Raw genomic sequence first — 16,602 nt, 5'->3', positions numbered from 1 at the left:
ACTGAGATTGTCTCCTATGTCGTTAATATAGATCAGGAACAACAGAGGACCTATAACACTTCCTTGGGGAACGCCGGATATTACTTCTGTTTTACTAGATGACTTTCCGTCTATTACTACGAACTGTGACTTTTCTGACAGGAAATCATGAATCCAGTTGCACAGCTGAGGCGATACTCCATAGACACGCAGTTTGGTCAGAAGACGCCTTATGAGGAACGGTGTCGAAAGCCTTCTGGAAATCTAAAAATATGGAATCAATATGACGTCCCCTGGGGATAGCACTCATTACATCATGAGTATAAAGAGCTAGTTGTGTTTCACAAGAACGATATTTTCTGAAAGCGTGCTATGTGTCAATAAATCGTTTTCTTCGAGGTAATTAATAATGTTCGAACACAGTATATGTTCCAAAACCCTACTGCAAATCGACGTTAGTGATATGGGCCTGTAATTGAGCGGATTACTCCTATTTTAATTTTTGAGTGTTGGAGTGACTTGAGCTATTTTCCAGTCTTTTGGTACGGATCTTTCTATGAGCGAGTGAGAGAGCTGTTGCATGTAATTGCTAAATATGGGGCTATTGTATCAGCATACTCTGAAAGGAACCTGACTGGTATAGTATCTGGACCGGAGGTCTTGCCTTTGTTAAGTGATTTAAGCTGCTTTGCTACACCAAGGATATCTACTTCTATGTTTCTCATCTTGGCAGTTGTTTTTGACTGGAATTCAGGAATATTTACGTCGTCGTCTTTGGTGAAGGAGTTTCGGTTCAAATGGCTCTGAGCACTATGGGACTTAACTTCTAAGGTCATCAGTCCCCTAGGACTTAGAACTACTTAAACCTAACCAACCTAAGGACATCACACACATCCATGCCCGAGGCAGGATTCGAACCTGCGACCGTAGCGGCCGCGCGGTTCCAAACTGAATCGCCTAGAACCGCTCGACCACACGGGCCGGCTGGAGCTTCGGAAAACCATGTTTAATAACTCTGCTTTAGTGGCAGTGTCATCAATCATTTCACCGTTGTTATCGTGCAGTGAAGGTATTGATTGCGCCTTGCCACTGTTCTGCTTTTTGTATCACCATAATCTTTTTGGGTTTTCTGTCAGATTCCGAGACAGAGTTTCGTTGTGGGAATTATTAAAAGAGTCTCGCAATATAAGAGTAGCCCCTGACTCTTCAAAATAGGAACATTCAGAAAAGTTCAGTTATTGTGATCGCTTCTCAGTTTTGGTTATTGATAACTTGATACCAGTGTCTGAGTTTAACTTGTACACAACAGCACAAAAGATGATCACTATGTGATCGGAAATCGATTCTGCTATCAATGAAACATCAATATTACGGCCAACGCTGACCTTCCTTTTAAATTAACATATATGGTCGTTGTGCACACAGCACTCCATGGAATCGCCAATCAATTTTTATTCACACAGTTTGCATTGCTTTGAAGTATTACGTTGTTATACAAAGTGGGAAAAGCGATCAATGCTATTTTAGTAATAACGCCGACAGAAACAGAAACGAGCAACAAACACGTGGCACAAGAATTGGTACCACACTGCTGAGACAATAATGTCCCTTTTGCCTTGTCTCGTATCTTAAGGTATTCGTCGACGTGCAGTGCGCAAGAATTGATTCCACCTGGTCTGTACTGTAATTTCTCGCTGTGATCGCCGGACAGCCGCTGTAATGCAGACTAGCATCAGCACTAGACTCGGAAAATTTTGACGAAGTGACGTAGCAATGAAGTACAATCCAGAATTTCCAGAATGAGATTTTCACTCTGCAGCGGAGTGTGCGCTGATATGAAACTTGCTGGCAGATTAAAACTGCGTCCCGAACTCGGAACCTTTGCCTATCGCCGGCAAGTACTTTTAATGAAGTACAATGCTCCAATTGTTTTAGAAGATTAAATTTCAACGAAATAATAAAAGACAAAGGAAACTATGGCAACAGTAATAAATTAGAAGTTCAATAACTCATTCGTATTATACTACAAAAACAGAAAGTTGCTGATTTACTGCCTATGTCTACATAATATGTCTTTATCTGCTTGTAGCTTTTGAAAACGGACAAACTAACAAGAAAATTAGAGTTCATCAACCTCAATTTTCACCCTTTCCCACTGACTGTTCCTCATGCCCAAATATTGGTATGATCCCAGATTACAAAATGAATTTTGAGCAGTGTTTCAAAAAATTAAAATCAATAGCAGAATAATACTGGTGACTTTTTTTGGTAGTATTCAACCGCTTATCACTTTTCTTAAGAAGCAGCGAACGGTCGTCGGACTAAGTTTTCTTCTATTTGCCTGTTTAATACTTTGATTCCATGTCTTCAGAAAATGAGTCAGACTTTTTCAGTTTTTGTCCAGTTTCTACGTTTTTACCGGAAATAACTGGAATAAAAAAATGGTTCATATGACTCTGAGCACTATGGGACTTAACATCTGAGAACTACTTAAACCTAACTAACCTAAGGACATCACACACATCCATGCACGAGGCAGGATTCGAACCTGCGACCGTAGCGGTCACACGGGTCCAGACTGAAGCGCCTAGAACCACGCGGCCACCACGGCCGACTAACTGTAATAAATAACAGAAAATTTTTTATTTCAGGATCCGGTTATTTTGAGCGTTTTTTTGCAGTCAGGTGAAACTGGCGTGGTAAAAACCGATATAGGGCTAACTCAAAACGGATTGTTTCAGCGATAAGCTACGCCATTGATGTTAGGCCCCTTCAGTTGGCACAGTACGCGGATCGGGTTTGACGGTCTTAGCGCACCGACTTCTGGAGTATGCGAAGCGAACTAACAATTATAGTATCCATCTCCCGACAGACTGACAACCACAGTGTCGCTGCAATAGATCCCAGAGTTTGGTTTCTGGCCGGGTTGGAGATTTTCTTCGCTCGGAAAATGGGTGTTTGTGTTTTCTTAATTGCTTCATCTCATTCTCATCGCACCAAAAGTTGCAGAAGTGGCGTTAAACAGAAAGAGTCGCATCAGTTGGCCATCAGATGGGGGTGTCCCGTCCATCAGTATCATGCAATCACTTCATTTCATTTGCAAGGTTTGCGTGGGACTCCCAAAACCGGATTTCGTAATCCGGTTTCCAAACACCCCATCTCGAACTCTCCTATTCAGAAAGTGGTTCAAATGGCTCTGAGCACTATGCGATTTAACTTCTGAGGTCATCAGTCGCCTAGAACTTAGAACTACTTAAGCCTAACCAACCTGAGGACATCACACAAATCTATGCCCGAGGCAGGATTCGAACCTGCGACCGTAGCGGTCGCTCGGTTCCAGACTGTAGCGTCGAGAAACGCACGGTCACACAGGCCGGCTCTCCTATTGAACAAATATAGTCTGCGGACATAATTCTGACGGGGAAGAAACTGCGAATGGGCTTCTCAAGCGCTCAATCTTAGGTCCACTATTGTTCCGCATACATGTAAACTATCTTCCAAAAGAACACATTGACACCGGTGTGTCAGACCCACCATACTTGCTCCGGACACTGCGAGAGGGCTGTACAAGCAATGATCACACGCACGGCACAGCGGACACACCAGGAACCGCGGTGTTGGCCTTCGAATGGCGCTAGCTGCGCAGCATTTGTGCACCGCCGCCGTCAGTGTCAGCCAGTTTGCCGTGGCATACGGAGCTCCATCGCAGTCTTTAACACTGGTAGCATGCCGCGACAGCGTGGACGTGAACCGTATGTGCAGTTGACGGACTTTGAGCGAGAAGAAAAGGAACCCTGTTAAGTTATGCACATCTAGCGATCCAACACTCGTGATAAGAATAAGGTAAGGCGACTAAATAATAAGTAAAATGGAAACCTCAAAATTTTTTGGTGTGAATATTGATAAGAATTTAAAGTGGAAAAAAAACATTCCAGACCTCATAAAATAACTTAGTTCGGCCACATTTCAGCTTGGGATCATTGCAAACCTTGTGGAGAGACGAATCAGTAAGCCGACGTATTTTGTTATATTTTCATTCATTCATGTGATATGGAATAATGTTCTGGGGTAACTTATCTTACAGGAAGAAAGTTTTCGTTGGTCAGAAACGTGCTGTAAGAATAGTGTGGTGCTCACCCGCGGTCATCTGGTAGCCAACTATTCAAGGAACTGACTACTGTTTCACCGGATATCTGTTCCCACATGAATTCCGTTGTAAGTAACCTACTACAGTTCAACAGGAACATTGATGTATATAATTACAGTACCAGAGGGAAAAATGACCCTCATGACCCCACAAAAAGGCTGTCTTTTGCACAAAAAGGGGTGCACAATAAAGCAACTAAAATTTTTCGTCACTTACCATGGGGGTCCAAAATTTCTGACAGAATGCAAAGTAACATTCGAAAACAAACAAACAGTTTCTCCTCGACAACTCCTTCTATTGCATAGAATAATTTCTGCTATTGTAATATGCAAAAGGTGTTAGGTAGGAATTACTGACTCACATCTATACAAAAAAAAATCCTTATAAATGTTCAGCATGTAGCTATATTTACAAATTAATTTGCGATGTGTCCACATCATTACAACTTATCGTGCAAAACGATTCATGGAACATGATATTAATGAACTAAAGTATTCTGGAAATCCAGATCTAGCCGCCGGATTTCCTCTTCTACAGTCGATTTTCGCTCCCATGTAAACGCACTACCTTTTTGAAATGTGCTTGGGTTGTCAGATTACGTCTTGTTTCTAAAAACACTCGCCTAATCTGGGCGAAGTGGGTTTTTAGTGCAGTGAAGCAGGTGTAGAAATACACTCCTGGAAATGGAAAAAAGAACACATTGACACCGGTGTGTCAGACCCACCATACTTGCTCCGGACACTGCGAGAGGGCTGTACAAGCAATGATCACACGCACGGCACAGCGGACACACCAGGAACCGCGGTGTTGGCCTTCGAATGGCGCTAGCTGCGCAGCATTTGTGCACCGCCGCCGTCAGAGTCAGCCAGTTTGCCGTGGCATACGGAGCTCCATCGCAGTCTTTAACACTGGTAGCATGCCGCGACAGCGTGGACGTGAACCGTATGTGCAGTTGACGGACTTTGAGCGAGGGCGTATAGTGGGCATGCGGGAGGCCGGGTGGACGTACCGCCGAATTGCTCAACACGTGGGGCGTGAGGTCTCCACAGTACATCGATGTTGTCGCCAGTGGTCGGCGGAAGGTGCACGTACACGTCGACCTGGGACCGGACCGCAACGACGCACGGATGCACGCCAAGACCGTAGGATCCTACGCAGTGCCGCAGGGGACCGCACCGCCACTTCCCAGCAAATTAGGGACACTGTTGCTCCTGGGGTATCGGCGAGGACCATTCGCAACCGTCTCCATGACGCTGGGCTACGGTCCCGCACACCGTTAGGCCGTCTTCCACTCACGCCCCAACATCGTGCAGCCCGCCTCCAGTGGTGTCGCGACAGGCGTGAATGGAGGGACGAATGGAGACGTGTCGTCTTCAGCGATGAGAGTCGCTTCTGCCTTGGTGCCAATGATGGTAGTATGCGTGTTTGGCGCCGTGCAGGTGAGCGCCACAATCAGGACTGCATACGACCGAGGCACACAGGGCCAACACCCGGCATCATGGTGTGGGGAGCGATCTCCTGCACTGGCCGTACACCACTGGTGATCGTCGAGGGGACACTGAATAGTGCACGGTACATCCAAACCGTCATCGAACCCATCGTTCTACCATTCCTAGACCGGCAAGGGAACTTGCTGTTCCAACAGGACAATGCACGTCCGCATGTATCCCGTGCCACCCAACGTACTCTAGAAGGTGTAAGTCAACTACCCTGGCCAGCAAGATCTCCGGATCTGTCCCCCATTGAGCATGTTTGGGACTGGATGAAGCGTCGTCTCACGCGGTCTGCACATCCAGCACGAACGCTGGTCCAACTGAAGCGCCAGGTGGAAATGGCATGGCAAGCCGTTCCACAGGACTAAATCCAGCATCTCTACGATCGTCTCCATGGGAGAATAGCAGCCTGCATTGCTGCGAAAGGTGGATATACACTGTACTAGTGCCGACATTGTGCTTGCTCTGTTGCCTGTGTCTATGTGCCTGTGGTTCTGTCAGTGTGATCATGTGATGTATCTGACCCCAGGAATGTGTCAATAAAGTTTCCCCTTCCTGGGACAATGAATTCACGGTGTTCTTATTTCAATTTCCAGGAGTGTATTAGATTGAGCACGAAGTTGTCCACCTTTAATTTTTAACTGAAGAAAAACAGCCTTAGTGATGTCTAAATCAGAACAGCTGATTTCCAGGCGCCCTTTGTGTAAACAACTGACGATCAGAAAACCTATATTTAACCTGTTTAGCAAAACCGCTTCAAGTCGTAACATGTAAACACGACAGCGAAAAGCGACGTCTGAAATTCAGTTTTGGTGCTCCAGAAGTTGTGTAGCCCGCAGACGTACCCGTCGTCAGTTCATTTATGGAAGGAGACTTATTTTCTCGGGTGTTATTCCCATCAAATAACTGTTATCTGTCAAACAAACGTTAAAGGTTTTCTTCTACAATTTTCGAATTTATGAAATGACTACCCCGCAAAAGTGCCACACTATATGCGTAGGAAGCGATTTTTCGAGAAAACACGAATCCTGACACAGGAGCCGAAAAACCGGATTGTAAAATTAGAAGTTTCGTATTAATGACGATGACAACATCAAAAACGTGGCAGTAGGTCGTTGGGTGTTGGTAATCGAAAAGGAACAGTTTGTTTAATAACTTGCTGACGTTTTTGACACAGCACATGCTAGTGCTTTTAGTGGTCCGGTCTCATACAGATTAAGTAACCTATTTAAAAAAAAGGGTCGACAGAAGCGTCCGATCCAACGCGTCGGCTTTGACCCGTGACGTAAGGGTGTTGTCGTGTGTGACGTCATGACGGCGCGGAGTTTGGTTTGAGTGTGGCTGTCTCCAGTTCTGTTTTATCTTATTTTATTTACTTTTCTGATCTGTTCGTTCTATCTCGTGAGATTTTTTTAAATTTAAAAACACTTATTACTTATTTTAATTATCTGTTTCCTTGAATTTCTGTTTTAGTTTATTATATTTATCTTTCTGATCTGTTCGTTCTATCCCGTGCGATTTTTTTTTAAAAGACAAAAAACACTAATCAGCTACCGAAGCATCTTTATCTTCTATGGGTTGCAGGGGTTACGACCCCTGGGGAGGTGGGTGGGTATTCATGCATGGCTGTCTTCACTTACACGTTGTAGCTACGCAAGGCGTCTAAATTTGTTTATATTTAGTTTGCCCCCCACCCAAAACACCCCATTTCACGCGCTTGTCCCGTTAGTGTCGTTAGGCTTCTTGTGGAAAGTGTGTGCGTTTGTTTTTGTTTCCGCCATATTTGTGACGTCATGGGTCAAAGCAGACGGGTGGGATCGGACGCTTCCGTATTTCCAAAAAAAAGTAATGTACAAATTCCTACCGTCACTTTTATACACGACATTAACACAACACATGACGTACATCAAAACGGTAACATATACAGAATTAACTGCTCTGACTGTAAAGCGAACTACATCGGGCAGATTGGCATAAATTTCAAAGCAGAATGTAAAAAACACACGGAATTATAAAGAAGAAACGTAGGTAGAAAATCCATTTTCGTAGCTCATCTTATACAAGATAGTCACAAGGTACAGTATCGAAAACAACCTTTGAGTCCTTCATACAATGACGAAGGGCTCCGTTACGGACATTTATGAAGGGATAGAAATTTGCGCTCACCTGAAAGAAGCCAAGTAAACACGCTTACGCACATTAAGGAGCAGCAATTTCTTGGATATCTGCCGCTCAGTTATTGATAACTTCCTTTAAAGATATTCCACAAGTTCGCATCAGCAGCTAGTTGTTTGTAAACATACTTCTGTACGCAAACGACGATGCGCCTACGCTATGCGAGAGTTCCCATTGGTTGCCCGTGGTTCTAATTTTACTCGTTAGAGGTCGCACCCATGCAGTCGACTTGGACGCCGCGGCATTTTCAACTATTTTACACTTTTATTACTTAAAAATAATTACTTTTGACTTTTATTTTTAGAAACACGCAACTGTAATTGCGAAACAGATCAGAACATAAATCTTTTAAACTAAAGCATGCTAATAGTTTTTGGGATTGCACGTCTTTATAATTACGACACGTCCATTTGCTCATGACGTCATTGGGCGCAAAACTTTTTTTTCTTTAAATCTACTTGACATTGCTGTTTATTGTTTGCTCCTAGCATTTTATCTGAAAAACATGCAACGTAATTTTGAAACACATCATATAACACTTTTCAAGCTTAACCATGTTAAAATTTTAATGTATCGAACTGTATACTATTTATAATTACGACACGCCCATTTTCTCATTACGTCACTGTGCGCGAAACTTTTTTTTCCTTTTTTTTCTTTTTTTGAGTGCACTTGACCTCTAATGTTTTTATCACCTGGCATCACTTCTCTGCAGCATAACCTGAGTTGTGTATTATTTCTGTACTTGCACCGTACATATATAAGTATTGACACTCATCTCCTATTACAAAAAAGAAAAAGATCTATATGCCCATCCTATTATGTACTGTCTTGTATCAGTTTCAGTTGCACTTAATGGCCTAATACAAAGGCCGAAACCTTTCGTGTGAACGTAATAAAATTCCAAAAAAGTAACTGGAGTGACTTTTCATTAATGGAATATGCGAAATCAACAGCATCTTCATCCAGATACTGTGCAGTTGGGCCGAGCGGTTCTAGGGGCTTCAGTCTGGAATCGCTTCGACCGCTACGGTGGCAGGTCCGAATCCTGCCTCGGGCATGGAAGTGTCTGATATCCTTCGGTTAGTTAGGTTCAAGTAGTTTTAGGTCTAGGGGACTGATGACCTCAGATGTTAAGTCCCATAGTGCTTAGAGCCATTTTGAATCATCCAGACTACCTAGCTGAATACAGGTTTCAGAGTCGGTATTCAGCTGTGGTGTGATCATGAATACCGGCAGCTGGTCCATTCATCTTACGTTTTACATATATCCTTCGGTTAGTTAGGTTCAAGTAGTTTTAGGTCTAGGGGACTGATGACCTCAGATGTTAAGTCCCATAGTGCTTAGAGCCATTTTGAATCATCCAGACTACCTAGCTGAATACAGGTTTCAGAGTCGGTATTCAGCTGTCGTGTGATCATGAATACCGGCAGCTGGTCCATTCATCTTACGTTTTACATATACAGTCTCGGTAATTATGACTTGGCGACACCGTCTGTGTTCCACGACCCTTGCACATACATTTCTGATATGACACGATACAAAGTTCGTACGGCAGAGATTGTATGAACTGTAAAGATGAAGATCCGAAGATGGTAACATAGTCTTACCAAAACCGGTCATCTAAGCAAATACTTTGCTAGATATTTAGGCTGTCTGGAATTTTTCCGGAGTTTGTCAATTCGTTCTCAGGCCGTCTTAGACAGCTGGGTGACTTCAGTTCCAGCTACGTAGAGACAGATTTGCTTGATTTCTAGGAAGCTCCAGAAACATCATCTGATAACATTGTCTCAAAAATTCCAGGAAAAGAAAAAGAGAGCGAGAGAAGAAGAGGTCAAATATCATTCCGTGTTCGAAGGGCTATCTATCAAGCAAGGTAGATGGGCAGTTCGGTTTGTATTATCAACAAATTGGGGAGAGGTTGGCACGGATATGATACACGAGCTGGTGTGCAGTCATTGAACGAAAGGCACTTTTCGCTGCCATATGACCTTCTTGCGAAATATCAGTCACCAACTTTCTCCTCAGAGTGCAAAAATATTCTGTTGGTGCCCACATACATACAGAGAAATGATCATCATAATAAAATCAGAGCTCGCACGGAAAGAGTTGTGCTCGTTTTTCCCGCGTGCCGTTTGAGAGCGGAGCTGTAGAGAAGTAGCTTAAACGTGTTTCAGTGAACCATCTGCCAGAGTAATCATGCAGAGTAATCATGTAGATGTGAAACTTCCCCTTAGAACAATTATACATGACTGTCCTTAAACTGACACACAATATTTTGTTAGCGCAATGCAATCTGACTTTCAAAAATGCCTACAAAAGAATGGGCCCTGACTAACAGTAAACTATACCTCACAAAAATCTTCGCTACTCAAGCTACTGCAATACAGCGAGCGCCACTACTGCCAGCTAAATAAAAGATTCAAACTACTGAAGGCACTAACTACTGATAGGGATAGTTAGCAAATGAAAGATATTAATAGAGAACAAACAATGTATTTACCTTGATATCATCATATATAAATATAGCAGTTCATGACAAATTTCAAAACTCCGCCATCTCTCTCCCCACATCCACCACTGCTGGCGGCTCACCTCCAACTGCGCAACGCTACGCGCTGTTCACATCCAGCTGCCGCTGCCCAACACTACAATGGCAGACAACAATGCAAACTAGCCACAGACTGCACACAGCACAGCCAGTGATTTTCATATTGAGCGCTACGTAACGTTGCCAATAAGAAAACATAAACAGCCTACTTACATAGAGAAAACATAAACAGCCTACTTACAGATGTAGCTGTAGATATAGAGATATTTGTTGCTTGAAAACATTTGTGTGCCTTGATGAACCGAATTATCACCGCAAGAAGCTGAAGCATCCTACATGAATTTCAGCCTTTCTCGAAGTTTCGTAAGTTGATAATTATGAAACCCTCGTGTGGTTTCACACAACATTTATGATGCCTGTTTCTCGGCTTTTACTTCTTACACTTTTTGATTCTAATTTTTATAATAGTTCAGAAAAGAAAATGAGCGGTGTACTGAATCATGAGGTGGAACCATCGCACTAAGGCATTAAAAGTAGAAATCGATCAATTCGTCAAAATCATCAGTAACAGCGTCGAAAAGTTTGTTTCGCGTAAAACAACAATATTTTTTTACCATATTGCACTTGAGTAACGATTTTCGCAAGACTGGTCCTTCTCAGTGGAATGAAAATGAAGATATCATAATAGCTCCAGAATTGGTGAATAAACAGAATTATCCGGCGGAAAGAGGCACCAAGCCATGGAGGAATACAATCCGTTCTTGACGATGTATAAGAGTACGCCGTAAGTTTCCAGAGCATGAGAAGGAGACTTTATCAAAGAATACGGATTAATAAAATGAAATCTGATGTCCTTACCTTATTTGACAAGCAGGCAATGTATAAGTAGCCTTATAAATTGAATTATTGTAGTTAATGCGACAAATTTTATATTTAACTTGAAAGTAATTGCTTAATTAGCTACTTGAGTGTGAAATTTTTTGGCGAAAAAATTTAATTAGGTGATTTTTCATTTTTTTCTCAGATGTAGGGCCTTAGAGCACAGATTATTCTTGGTCCAGATTATACATAACTTATTTTTTTGTGCAGTGGAACCAAAGTATAGGGTAGTACAAAGAAAATAAAATCAAACTTGAAAAATAAGAGTAATGTAATCTAATACGGTTCTACGTCTCCTGTACCCTACGTCTAATCACTTCGTGTGCTTTCGCTGCTCGCACCTATGATTAAATGATTTTAGTGCAATACTTACCAATAAGATGTAGTATAGACACTATTCATAGCTCTGCTCTTTTGTCGAGGTTTTAATACTTAGCTAGTCACATGTACATATGAAAAGTGGATTTGTTTTCTTTTAATGGACTCAATGTTAGATCAGTTTTAAAAGTAACTATAGATAGTTTCATGCTGCATTTTGTATGTTTATGGCAAAAGTTATGTTCACTCTATTCAAGTGCCTGAAGATGCTGTTATGTAACTATGAAATGGATCACAAATAAAAGAAACTTACAAATACAGCCGAAGGTGGCGTCCCTACTAGACGAAGTTACAGAAACATCTGTCGTTTCATGATATATCTGAAGACAAATATACGGAGATGGTTATCGAAGTTGTAATCTTATGGCAGTAGGAAAGCATTTAAACGTAGCCACGCGTGCTTTAGAAGAAATCCGGATAGCGTACGTATAATTCACACAGCATGTAAATGCCCGATGTTAAATATCATAGAGGAATTCATCTGCATCTTTATCTACATGGATACTCTGCAAATCACATTTAATTGCCTGGCAGAGGGTTCGTCGAACCACCTTCACAATTCTTCATTATTCCAATCTCGTATAGCGAGCGGAAAGAACGAAAACCTATATCTTTCGGTAAGAGCTCTGATTTCCCTTATTTTGTCGTGGTGATCGTTTCTCCCTATGTGGGTCGGTGTCAACAAAATATTTTCGTATTCGGGGGAGAAAGTTGATGATATGGAATTTCGTGAGAAGATTCCGTCGCAACGAAAAACGCCTTTCCTTTAATGATGTCCAGCCCAAATCCTGTATCATTTCAGTGACACTCTCTCCCATATTTCGCGATAATAAAAAACGTGCTGCCCTTCTTTGAACTTTTTCGATGTACTCCGTCAGTCCTATCTGGTAAGGATCCCACACCGCGCATCAGTATTCTAAAAGAGGACGATCAAGCGTAGTGTAGGGAGTCTCCTTTGTAGATCTGTTACATTTTCTAAGTGTCCTGCCAATAAAACGCAGTCTTTGGTTAGCCTTGGACCGATTTATAAAAAATTAATGAATTCTACAAAGTTTATGAGATGAGCTGAGTTAGTTTGATGATGATGATGTGTGTGAAATCTTATGGCACTTAACTTCTAAGGTCATCAGTCCCTAAGCTTACACACTACTTAACCTAAACTATCCTAAGGACACACACACGCTCCCATGCCCGAGGGAGGACTCGAACCTCCGCCGGGACCTGAGTTAGTTTGATTTCTCCTCTCGTTGAATGAGATGTTATAGAATATGCTAGTACGTGATTTGTATACACCGCTACGACTCTTGTATTCCCAGTCAGACATGATACCTTCGACAGTTGTGCTTCGATAGTAGACTCGACCATCCAGTCTACAGTAAAAATTACATATCCAACGCACGTTCTTTGTGTTTGACCACTGCACCGAACGGCACTTTAAAGTCTCTAACGTTTTGCCACCAGGGCAACGACTGAAAATTACTACGTTGTAAGATAAATTTTAGTCATTAACTTCATCTGTTGTTATTGCTACACACTGTAATTTTTCACAGATCTGAATATGCTCACGCCAGACGGGCGAAGTCGGGTGTAAAACCTGTGACTGTTTTATCCGGATATTAATTATAACTCTCGCTGCGTTACCGACAGGCCATGCCTGCGTACCAATTATAGATACTGGTGTTATGCAATTATAATCTTCACACCCGATGCTTCTGTTTGTTAATGTCTAACCTGAGTCGATTTTTCATGACGGAGCACGGCATGTGAATGAATTGTCGCAGACCCGCTGTTGTCTATCTCTAATTGGTCTTCACAGAAGGGAACGTCTAGAGTGGAGTCATCAACATGCCACGCGGGCGGTCGAACAGTAGACGGTGCAAATGGCTCTGAGCACTATGGGACTTAATGTCTGAGGTCATCAGTCCCCTAGAACTTAGAACTACTTAAACCTAACTAACCTAAGGACATCACACACATCTATGCCCGAGACAAGATTCGAACCTACGACCGTAGCAGTCGCGCGATTTCGGACTGAAGCGCCTAGAACCGCTCGGCCACCGCGGCCGACCGAACAGTAGACCACTGTTGTTTTCACAGATGAGTCTCGATTTAGTCTGGAGATTCTCGATGCATTCGTATACGGAGGGAACGTGGAACACGATTTCGGGGCTCAGACGTTGTGCAAAGAGACCGATTTCGCGGAGGATTCCTGATGGTGTGGGCAGGGTTATGTTTACCACACGCACCCCTATTCATGAAATTGTAGGTGCAAATTGCGAAGGTTTAACTGCTGTCAGATGCGGCGACAAGATCTCGGGACCTCACCTGCAGTTGTTGCGAGATGATGGACGACCACACTCGACCTCATAGAGCACAGGTGGTTGATATTTTGTTGGAAGATACTGCACACACGACGTGGCCTGTTCGCTCTCCCTATTTGAATCCCACAGAGCATGTCTGGGATGTACTAGAGAAACGGGTTGTATCACGTCAGCATCCGCCAAGCACTCTTCAAGATTTGCGAGCAGCTCTGCATGGAGAATGGTGGTGGTGGTTAGTGTTTAACGTCCCGTCGACAACGAGGTCATTAGAGACGGAGCTCATGCTCGGGTTAGGGAAGGATTGGGAAGGAAATCGGCCGTGCCCTTTCAAAGGAACCATCCCGGCATTTGCCTGAAGCGATTTAGGGAAATCACGGAAAACCTAAATCAGGATGGCTGGAGACAGGATTGAACCGTCGTCCTTCCGAATGCGAGTCCAGTGTTGCATGGAGAATGGGTGTTATTATCTCGACATGAGACTTATGACATAGTACATAGCACGTCCCGTCGTTTTCTGGCCTGTATTGTTGCCGGAGATGGTCACACACCACACTGAGCACATTAACCAGTTGCCAGAATGTGTGTGTGCCGGCCGTTGTGGCCGAGCGGTTCTAGGCGCTTCAGTCTGGAACCGCGCGACCGCTACGGTCGCAGGTTTGAATCCTGCCTCGGGCATAGATGTGTGTGATGTCCTTAGGTTACTTAGGTTTAAGTAATTCTAAGTTCTAGGGGACTGATGACCTCAGATGTTAAGTCCCATAACGCTCAGAGCCATTTGAACCATTTTTGCACCGGAATGTGTGCTCAAATCCGTTACGCTAGAAAAAACGAAGATCATTTTTGACTACCGCTATGCATGTTGCAGCTGTTTCTGCTTTACTGGCACCTGTTTTTACTGTTTTGTGGCAAAATAAATGCAACCTTGCAAAATTCCCGTTTGTTGCTCTAATTTTGGACGCCTGTGTAGGGCATCATCAGCTTTCAGGTTGACAGTATCCAATACCGCCTTCTATCACGGGATGTCTTAGCCGGCGCGACACCTTTACAGAGGTGCTCGATAAACTACAGACGCTACAACAGAGGTTTGATGTTGAAATTCCGAGGCAGCACTCCAAATCAAATGGCTCTAAGCACTATGGGACTTAACATCTGAGGTCAACAGTACCCTAGGCTTAGAACTACTTAAACCTTATTAGCCTAAGGACATCACACGCATCCATGCTCGAGGCAGGATTCGAACCTGCGACCGTAGCAGCAGCGCGGTTCCGGACTGAAGCGCCTAGAACGGCTCGGCCACAGTGGCCGGCGAGACAGTGTATTCCGGGTAGAGTCGGACAAATCGTTGCTTTCTTTCACCTACGTCACGCAGTATACACACAACGAGCAAATTTGAGAAATTAATAGGTCATACGATTTACCGACAATCGTTCCTCCTGTCCGCTGTTCGCAAACAGAACAGGGCAGGGGGTAATCAGATAAACAGAAATACCCCTGACCACACACTGTCAGGTGGCTTGCAGAGAACAGGTATGGAGGTAGATGTAACTGACTATCATTGTCAAAGAGCGTACAATATGAGTGAACAGCAATGAAAAAGACGTAACTCTCCTAGATTGAGGCACGAACACAGACTTAAATTCATATTTAACAGTGCAGTATTAAGGTAGTTAAAAATGTTAAACAGAAAAAAACACACTGACGAAAAACAATCACAACACCAAGAAATATTTAATGCAGAGAAATGAAATTTTTGGAATACATTTGTCTAGGTAACATACACTACTGGCCATTAAAATTACTACATCACAAAGAAGACGTGCTACAGACGCGAAGTTTAACCGACAGGAAGAAGATGCTGTGATATACAAATAATTACGTTTTCAGATCATTCACACAAGGTTAGCGCCGGTGGCGACACCTACAATGTGCTGACATTGGGAAAGTTTCCAGTAGATTTCTCACACACAAACAGCAGTTGACCGGCGTTGCCTGGTGAAACGTTGTTGTGATGCCTCGTGTAAGGACCAGAAATGCGTACCATCACGTTTCCGACTTTGATAAAGGTCGCATTGTAGCCTATCGCGATTGCGGTTTATCGTATCGCGACATTGCTGCTCGCGTTGGTCGAGATCCAGTGACTGTTAGCAGAATATGGAATCGGTGGGTTCAGGAGGGTAATACGGAACGCCCTGCTGGATCCCAACGGCCTCGTGTCACTAGCAGTCGAGATGACAGGCATCTTATCCGCATGGCTGTAACGGATCGTGCAGCCACTTTTCGATCCCTAAGTCAACAGATGGGGACGTTTGCAAGACAACAACCATCTGCACGAACAGTTCGACGACGTTTGCAGCAGCATGGGCTATCAGCTCGGAGACCGTGGCTGCGGTTACCCTTGACGCTGCATCACAGACAGGAGCGCCTGCGATTGTGTACTCAACGACGAACCTGGGTGCACGAATGGCAATTTTGGATGAATCCAGGTTCTATTTACAGCATCGTGACAGTCGCATCCGTGTTTGGCGACATCGCGGTGAATGCGCATTGGAAGCGTGTATTCGTCATCGCCATACTGGTGTATCACCCGGCGTGATGGTATGGGGTGCCATTGGTTACACGTCTCGGTCACCTCTTGTTCGCATTGATGGCACTTTCAAAAATAGGCGATACACTTCAGAA

This window comes from Schistocerca serialis, chromosome 12 (genome assembly GCF_023864345.2).
Source record: "Schistocerca serialis cubense isolate TAMUIC-IGC-003099 chromosome 12, iqSchSeri2.2, whole genome shotgun sequence".
NCBI lineage: Eukaryota > Metazoa > Arthropoda > Insecta > Orthoptera > Acrididae > Schistocerca > Schistocerca serialis.
Note: the sequence above shows the minus strand (reverse complement) of the source record.